The following is a 9,770-nucleotide window of genomic DNA, read 5'->3' as shown; positions in this document are numbered from 1 at the left end:
TTTGCCACTGAACTTGCCAAAGACATCATGGGTAAGAATCATTTTGACCCGCTGCCACTATTTTTAGTAGCTGCTCTTTTATGAGGGATGAAGTGTTATAAAAGCTCTCCGAATGACTCCCACTCCCGTTCAAGCAGCCCACCCTAATGACCAAAGTCCCCCACCCTTAGTGTCCCACTGAAAGCTGTCGGTGCAAATGGTCGACATGGAATGCTTTGATCTTGCATACAGGTCTGCTACTCCCTCCTAACTCATTATACAACTATTCGCCCCACCTTCTATCTCAATAATAATGTCTACAATATTTATCTTCCCCTCGATGGTCGTTAAGCCCGCATTCTCCCACCGATGACCTCTTTTTTCTGGGGTCGTACCGCTGATGACATCACTTTTCTGACTAATGGCTGGCTACGTCTGGTTCATCTTTCTGTATTTGTTCACCTTTGACTCGTGGAATGGACACCTGCAAGACAAAGAGATAGGAGACCGGAGCACTGGAGCAGAAACGGGGGATTTATTTGGTTTGGGCAGCAGGTGTGTAGGGAGGTCTGTAGTGTGTGTGTGTGTGTGTGTGTGTGTGTGGCAGTCCTGTGGAAGGTGGTCATTTAATCCCATCCAAACCCAGCAGGAGCCGGTGGTGTTCACCAAGGTGTGAAGTGGCCGGGGCAGGGAGTGGATTATAGACCTTGTCTGCATTACAATAGAGGTGAGAAGCAGCAGGGGCTCCACATTACTGCTTAGCAAACAAGCCAAACTGCACAAGAATATTCCATGCGTATCCTTAAAGGGGCAATTTGAATAGGGTCCTATTGTTTGAAATGATATACAATTAGGTCCCACAGAGGAAAGAGTAAAGGTCACAGAAGTGTTTGAATGGGTCCCATAGTAAAAACAAAACATCAAAAAACAGCAGGTCATTAAAGACAGGTTAGACTAGTCCTCAACACTGGTTAGATAAGGTTGATAACATAACAAAAGGCTCTTTGTATTTTCACACTGACACTCAAATGTTGTGGAAATTAAGTGATAATACCATTATTTTGGTTGCTTTGCTTTTATTGTATCATTAACTGAATAGGCGGATTCTATTGTTGAATCAGAGAAAAGCCAAAACAAAGTGACTCAGGATTTCTACTCAAAATTAAAAAAGAGACACAGAAAGGTAAAACAATCAGTTGAGTAAAGTGATACAAAACAGGCAACAAAATTATGACATACCTTAGACGCTGATCATTTTCAGTAAAGCTTAAAACCTACATCACCTGCCAGCTGTTTTCCTGCGTTATCTGATGGAAGTTAACAATCGATAATATACATGGGCCTGTAAAAAGGATGACAGATCAAAGACAGTTCCAAGACAGTTTATCACTTGGTGGATGGTACAGTAACACACACTATAGAAGCACAATTACCTATATGTGCAAAATAGCTGTGAAGACAACAAAAGTGCTGCCAAGAGTATCTTCACTGAGTATCAGTTTGCATAGTGACAGCTTTTTTTCCTCAACATTAAAGGGGAATGCCACCCATTTTTTGAAATTCAAATATGTAATTCCTCGGCCCCATGCAGGACAGTTCAAGTCAACGTGTGCACCAATGTGCACCACTCTTTCATAAAGCTAGAAACTGGAGAATTAATCCTTGAATTTGTGATGTCACTGAGATGTAAAGTCTGGCACTGCTCCATAGACAATGAATGGGGCGCTGACTTTGTTGACTCATAAGATTTTTGTGAGAGTTCTTACACCTACGAGGTTTAAATTGCTAGAATATGAACTTGTGTTTAGTGTGACAACTCAACTCAGCGCCCCATTCATTATCTGTGGAGCAGCCCCTGATTCTACATCCCAGTTACAAATTCAAGGGTTTTCTCTCTGATTTCTACCTCAGGAAAGAGTGGTGCAGGTTAACAAACACTGACTGGACTGTCCTGGGGCATAGGAATAACATATGTGAATTCTTAAAATGGGTGGCACTCCCCTTTAACTGTGTGCCTTCCCCTATCATGTACAGCTAGCCTTTAAACCACTTGATTATCAGTTTAAGTACTTCTTAATTGTCACATCATTTCATATTTTCCTCCATCAACAGCATATTCCTCCACACTGGCCTATGTGAGCCTGATCTTTTCAGAGATTAGAGATGAGATGGAATATTTACCTGTCACCCCCCTACTCCTTTGACACAGTCTAAACGAGGCATTCATGGGATGTCATCCGGGGTTAGTATTCCCGGAGTGTTGGGACACGTACAAAGGGCAGCGATGGCGCGGCTGGCATGCTTCGGTGGATTTTACGGGCGTCAGCTGCTGGAGGCATCAGCTGGTGTAATAACATGACAGAGGTCAATCCTGACAGTGGTCTATTGAGACACATGATGAAGACGGGGGGCAGTGGCCTAATGGTGGGTTAAAGTTATTAGGTGGTGTGTGTATGCGGCTACATCTGTGCACAGCCCCTAAATTGGAAATAAAGTTTGTGAGCCATTCATTTAAGGCACCTTTTGTATTACTGAAGCCCCATATCACACCACTGAAAGTAATGGGGAATATAGGAGAATTTTTTTTTGAGTAGGAAAATATTTCTTTATTTGTTCCCTTTTATCTAATGCTTCAGCAAATGTTAGTCTGGAAAGGATTCAAACTAGGCAGGGCGAATGGACAAAGCACTATGTGGAAGATGAGTCAAAAGTGACTTTACATGGATTATATAGATTATAGTACAAGCAATGCTGAGCAGGCTGTGTGCAAAGCAGCATGCAAAGCAACATGGCCTTTAACTTTGAGCCCCATCTTTAACAGCATAATACAAACTCAATAGAAATGGTATATCTACGCCAAATGAGGTAATGCCCGTCAAAGTCTCACTGAAGGAGCTTTTTTCTTTTTGTCGGTCTGAGTCAGTAACAAAGGCATGTGAGTCAATATTATGTGAATGGTCAGGAACACCACTTAGATATGCATGAAAGAAGGGAGCACAGACAAACACTCACCCATGCTTGTTTCTCTCTGGAGAATGCTCACACATACACACACACACACACACATACACACACACACATACACACACATATACACACACACGCCTGCATGCACATACACACAAACAAACGCACTCCCACACCACATAAAATCTCGAGGAGAACAGAAGGGGGAGGGGCAAAGAGAGGATGATGTCACCTCTGTTAGACCCAGACAGCTAAGCCGAGGCTTGAGATAATGGTGACATTTCAGGGGAGGTGATGTCATTCTTCCACCGCTACCTCCCCTCCTCCTCCTCCTCCTCCTCCTCCTTTTCTTTCCTCTCCTCTCCCTCCCTCCCCTCCTCATCGTCGGTGCAGGTGGCTGGCCAGTTCTCTTTGAATCTCAGCACAGGAGAATTAGCTTTTGAATAGGCAGAGAGCATGCAGGCAATGTGAACCCAGCCCCCCCCTTGCTGTGCTTGTAGCTGTGATGTGGGAGACTCTTAATGTGTGTGGGTGTGATGTGGGTGTGATGTGTTTGAATGTGGGTGTGATATGTGTGTGCGTGTGTGTATGTGTGTGTTTGGATACGGTTACACTTTCTTTTGTTATTGTTGTTTGACCAGTGTTTTAAGGCGTGAGCTTGTACATGACCGTGTGTGCATGGGTCCAGTTTTATTTTGTTAATGCCCCCACTTTTCCGTGCATGTATGCGGGTCACATTGTGTGAATATACGTGCGGCACATGCCAATATGTGTGCCTGCGTGTGTGTGTGTGTGTGTGTATGCACGGCCTGTGCGCATGCATGTGTATGTAGATGGGATTTCTGCCCACCATGCCAGTTGCCCACTGAGACCAATCAAGCAGAGAGCTGCCAGGCTGCGGGGCTGGTTGGCACCGAGTCCCTCGCTGCGCTCCTCGCCCTCAGGATCTGCTCATTTAAGGTTTCCCTGACTTCACACAACCCCCATCCAGTGCTCCTCTCTAAACATTTATTATATTATACATTAGACTCAGTGTTTCCGGCTCAAGTGCTTCTCCCCGCTCCAAATCCTCGTCATTGTACTTTTATCACGCCAGCAAAAAAACTGTGAAGGCTGTGGCACAGTTTTATTCAGTTCCAGAGAGCATGACTATTAGGAAACGAGACACGTGTGCAGAGAAAATAGAGTACATACCATCAGCAGTGACACGTGATTATCATGTTCAGTGATATATATAAAAAAAAATTTAAAAACCTTCACTTTCCACAAAGTTTAATCCACAGACTTACCAAGCATTTGCATATTATGGAGATTTAGTTTAACCTACTTCAACAAGCTGGGCTGATTGCCACAGATACGGATGCTTCAAAGCCTAAAGGTTGTTGTGCCTCTAGTCTCACTGCTGAGCTTGAGGCTTCTCACCGGCAGTATTTTTATCCCTGAAAACTCACCGCTAGAGCGCTGCACTTTCACTCTGCCAAGCTCTGGTACGCTGTCTTTCTTCCCCTGTTGAGAGGACTCAAAGCAGCGTGTGTGAGCTGTAAACAAGTTCCCACCCCCCACCCACACCACACACACACACACACACACACACGCACACACACACGTACACTCAGGCTGTATCTGGGCAAAAAGAGCTTTCTGAAACCATAAGCATCTGTCTTATCATATGATTGCATTCTGTATGTCACACACTTGAATCACGGGGCACAGAACGCTTCCCTTCACACCTAGAGGAAGTCAGCCAGAAACCAGAACACATGTTACAATTTCAGAAAGAACAACTGTGTCCACAAACGTGTGTAGAAATACAAACATGAGCAGTAAGAAGACACTAGCAGCCACAAGACAAGACCAAGACACTGAATAAATTCCATAGCAACCATTTTTGTTATTGAAATTAGAGTAAACAAGTGACCTTCAGCTTGAATATCTGTGGGAACATTAGCATGTACATTATGCTTTTAAAAATGCATGAGGTAAAAGCAGCTGTAAAATATATGATGCATAACACTGACATGGTGATAAATGGTGTTAGCCAATATGTTAAATAACAAGGCTGCAGGATTAGATTTGCAGTGCCTCTGCCATTAGAACAAATTGTTCTTTGCAAAGACCTTTTGCTGGATACATGTGTGAGAATTAGAGGTTATGGGAAGTGTCAAGGAGCTAAAGTGTGCTTGTTTAAATCATGTTCGAAGAAGTTGGGAAATCAAGCTGAACCATTCTTACTCAAATATGCCCTTTTACACTTCATTTGACCTGGTTTGAAAATTTTTGCACTTCTGCACATTGGTATAGAGTGTGTTGCAACTATAAGCAGTAGTGTGGGATAAAAGTAAACCACCATGATGAGATGCAATGCGATGTTTATATGCTAGCAGTCATATTGACCGATGAAGAGCTTTCCCTCTTTCTATTTGAATTAGGTTGATGATTCATAGCAGAGAGGACCTAGTAGTGAAAATGTTTGCTATACTCTGAGAGTGAAAGGAAATGACTGAATACAAATGTTGACAGAATCTGTGTTGTTAAACCATTAACATGAAATACTATGAGTGGTGAAGAGGTTGCCAGTGTGTAGCGTGCCACAGATATCTTTGTGAGTATTCCAGTGAAAAACATTCCATTCCACCTTACAGTGTCTCACCCCAGGGACCTTATTTCACCCCTGAAATGCAAAGCGAGGTTGATATACATCATTTTCAGTTTGATCGCCTCACTTGACGTGAGGAAATTCTGACGGTGGCTACCAGGTTATAGCATCAATTATTGAAACCCGTAATATATGTGCTTTTGAGGAATGGATGGTAAATTATTCATAACTTGATCGCTTGCGACACATATAGGCCCAGATCTTATGGGCCTTGCACCTTGTTTACAATACGCACATGTCTAAGTAATAAAGAATATGGAGAAAATGGGGCAGATTTGGCATGTGATGGGAAGTTGTTTTTAATTTGCCAGAACAACAAACAGGTGCGCTTGCACATGTATTATACCTTGTATCTCTGTTCGGTAAACATACACTCAGATGTAATGGCAGATGGCATTCTCAATCCAGAAGCATTCATCTGTGATACACTGGTAATCATGTACGGAGGATCCCCCAGGACGCTCTGCTGTCAGGCTGATGGACTCATTAGACACGCATCAAGGTCTGTATAGGAACGGGCCTGTTTCTATCAGCCCTCGGCTGTTTTTACACAGCCTCCCCACGTTGGCTGGGTGGGAAATACACTAATTAAGATGTAGAGATGTTTCTCCGGCACCTGAGGTGTGACAGAGGTGCCTTAAATGCTCTCATGATTCCTGGACCTGGTCCCATGGTGATGTGTTGTCGCTCAGTTATAAGGTTGTAGTGAAAAACTTTCTAGGGAATCAATTTGAGCCAATGAAGTGAAAAAGAATTTTAATATCTGTTTTGATTAAACATTTTCAGATTGGTAAGGAATTCACAAAATAACTATTCTGGGTTTAGTATTTTTTGGTGAATTATATCAGATTAAACAAAATAAGTTGTAAAACTGAGTGAGGTTGCACAGCCATTTTATCATCAGGCTGTAATTGTTTTCAGAGGCCACATGCTCAGTGACCCCACTGGTTTCAACCATGACATTCCTGGGACAGGCTTCTCTTTGCCAGGTTGACAACATGCAACAGGAATGCTGTGATGCACTGGTTTCGGCCCTTTGTATCTCTCACACTCATTGTTGGCCATCTGGGCCGTGGCCTTTCCTGTGAAACCCCCAGATCCATACACAGGGGTGATGTTTATGAACTGCAGGTGGCTCCTGAGGGGTCAGAGGAGTCCCGAAGGGAAACCACAGAAGAGCTGCTCAGGGGATGACATCACTTAATCCTGATGTGTCAACGCCTCACTCACCACAGGAACAGAGGCTGTGTGCTGAAATGCGTGTGTGCGTGCATGTATGTGTGGGGGGAGGGGGGTATCTGATAATATATGCGTGTGTCCGAGTGTGGGAGGTGATCATGATGTCATTGTTTGCCTTAGCTGCCTCAAAGTCCTGTCCGCCCACCTACAAGAGAGGCAAACGTTTTTGCAGCTATTTCTGTCCGGCCGCATGCCTCTCCCTTGACTTTGTACTGAACAAACATCCACTTCCTTTTCTAATTCAGGGCCAGGAGTTCAAAAACATTGGTCTAAAAATTGCTGGTCTGACAACCTGCAGGGCTTTTCAGGAAAAAATGTCTGGTTTATGGACAGACATCAGAGGTTTAAGTCTAGTCTGGACAGATGAGGTTCACCCACTCACCCAGGAATGACTGAAGCCGCCCCATAAGAGTTATAGGAAAGATAAACCCAAAGTCTATCCCAAAGCTGAAAATAAGACAAGGACCCTTTAAAATTATATTCAAAAGATGAGAATTCATAGTGAATGGAAGTCCAAGTATGCAGACACAGGCTGTTTTTATACAGATATGGGGAATTTTTGGGGGGTTCACTACTGCAACAGCACAAGGAGAAAAGCTCACTTGGATGTTAAAGCTAAAACAGGCTTTGGTACACTGACTGTACCCTTCAATGCAGTGTTACTCTCAGGTGATAGTGGGGCTAAAGGGCTAATCAACCAAGTGACAGATGCAAATGTGACGACCCTCAACCAGCAGTTGTTAATGTGCTGTTTACAGCAGTTACGTGATTAACCTAAACCTCTACAAGTGTAAGAGTAGGTGCACATTTTCCTCTCTGTGTATCTTTATTATAGCGAGAAGCATGAAAAAGATTAGACAATGTGGCTTTACACAAAAGGTTAGGGCATGTGTAATGTGAATGCATTAGTAATGGAAAGACACTAGCTTGTTATTTTCAGTATGTGAGATAATAGAAATAGATAGTTAGAAAAAAAGGGCTGTGTAACCTTTTCCGTTCCATTATGAACGAACAAGAAATGACATCCACTTCTCAAATGTCAACAACCCATAGGAAAGCATTACGTTGTTTAATGTGCCTGTTGTTTGTGCAGATTTGTGACATGATGCTAGATGTGGCCCAGGGCTTCTGATCTCATCCCATGCTGTGAGGGATGGCCACACAAACAAGGTCAAAGGTCATCTAATGCATGTGACCTCAGACCTCCCAATCCTCCTTTGGCATTTAAACCATACATGTGAATTAAGTCGTGGACTTAGGGACTAAATGGACGTCAGGTTCTTATATTGCAGAGTAGAGTCCCTGTTAGAGTTCTATTGATAGCTGACCCAGGCGAAATAGGTTGTATTATGCAACAATTAATTATCATTGAGCATTACAATTACAGAGGCATTCCAGTGATGTTGCATCACAGAACAACAAAAATGAAACTCATCCACAGATGGCCTCAGATTAAATATATCATATTGCTGTCGTGAAATAAAGTTGATGTCATGTAACAGTGCCACTGATAATTCCACAGTATTGATTAAGTATTGATCTCAAGGATGAACTGTGTCATACAGCTGATCAATAACATTGTACTCACATGCTGCTGTATTAGTTTTCTGTTGCACTAGAATTCTGTGAAACAACGCTAATTCTCCATTGTTACATGATGAAGTTCTGGCTAGCACAATATGTAAATGGCTAATGCGATATCGACATGAGGCCACAGTTGATCCATTATGACATAAATCACAATGAGCAATCCCAATATCTAGGTGGTCCAAATGAGATTTCCACTATTTGGGGAAAAAAGTGACAACTACTTTTACCAAAAGATTTGTGACATAGAATGAAAGCAAATTAGAGTTAAAGGAAAGCAGATACATTAAGTCCTTCATTGACTTTCACACTACATACCAGTAGATAGATAGATATAGTGTACATGCAAAATATATAATCACATAATCAGGTGCTCTTTGGAACGTGCAATAGTCATGCAGATCATCAAACAAACAGGGAGATCTGTAGAGAAAACAACCTTGTAAAGATGTCCGAGGCAAACTGAAGTGGTGAATAAGTTAATAATCTTTTATTATGACATGGCTAGACAAAGGTAACAACTACCAATGTGTTTCAATTCACAGGGAGCCTTCTTCAGGGTTACAGCCCTCTCTCCAGCCTCAAGATTAGCTACTTACTACAAAGACACTCCTTGTTTGTTTTGTTCTCTAACAACCATTTCTACTTGGTTCACTATAAAAATATGTAGCCCAGTAACAGCGAGTATATCACACTATATGGTGGCAACAACCAAGACTCCACTCTGAGTAAAATACACTATAATTAAGTGATAGTGTCATCCATAAAATAACCCTTTTTATGTGCTGTTTACACTACTTCTTTTGATCCTACAGCAGTTGCTCTAGCGCTGGTGGTGGTGGTGGTGTTTGTGGGGAGGGGTGGGGCACGTGCTTATTCACAAATTCTCAGCAGACAAACAATCAAGAAAAGCATTCAAGGAACGCTATGCAAAATGAGGCATGAAGACTGCAGCATGTATGCTACTGAAACCAAGCTGATTTAATTTATTTCAGCGCTTAAGCACCATGATGTGTGGCATGAACTGGCGTGAGGTGTGTAATGAATTTGAAACCACTGCTTGTAAAAGAAGATAGCTCTTGGCTGTTAATTTTTCATGACATGCATGGGGAAGAGTATTCATGACAAATAATCTAATCATGTTGTTATGTTCTGTAGGCTACAGATTTGACATATGCATCGATGCCATTTGGCAGACGCTTTTATCCAAAGTGCCTTACAGTACCATAAGTGCATACATCTTTAGAATGGGTAGCCCTAGTGGGAATTGGACTCCTTGGCAGTGTTAGTGCTCTATCCATTCAGCCTTAAAAACCCATAATTCACACATACCATCAAATAC

This window comes from Centroberyx gerrardi, chromosome 18 (genome assembly GCF_048128805.1).
Source record: "Centroberyx gerrardi isolate f3 chromosome 18, fCenGer3.hap1.cur.20231027, whole genome shotgun sequence".
NCBI classification, from domain to species: Eukaryota; Metazoa; Chordata; class Actinopteri; order Beryciformes; family Berycidae; genus Centroberyx; species Centroberyx gerrardi.
Note: the sequence above shows the minus strand (reverse complement) of the source record.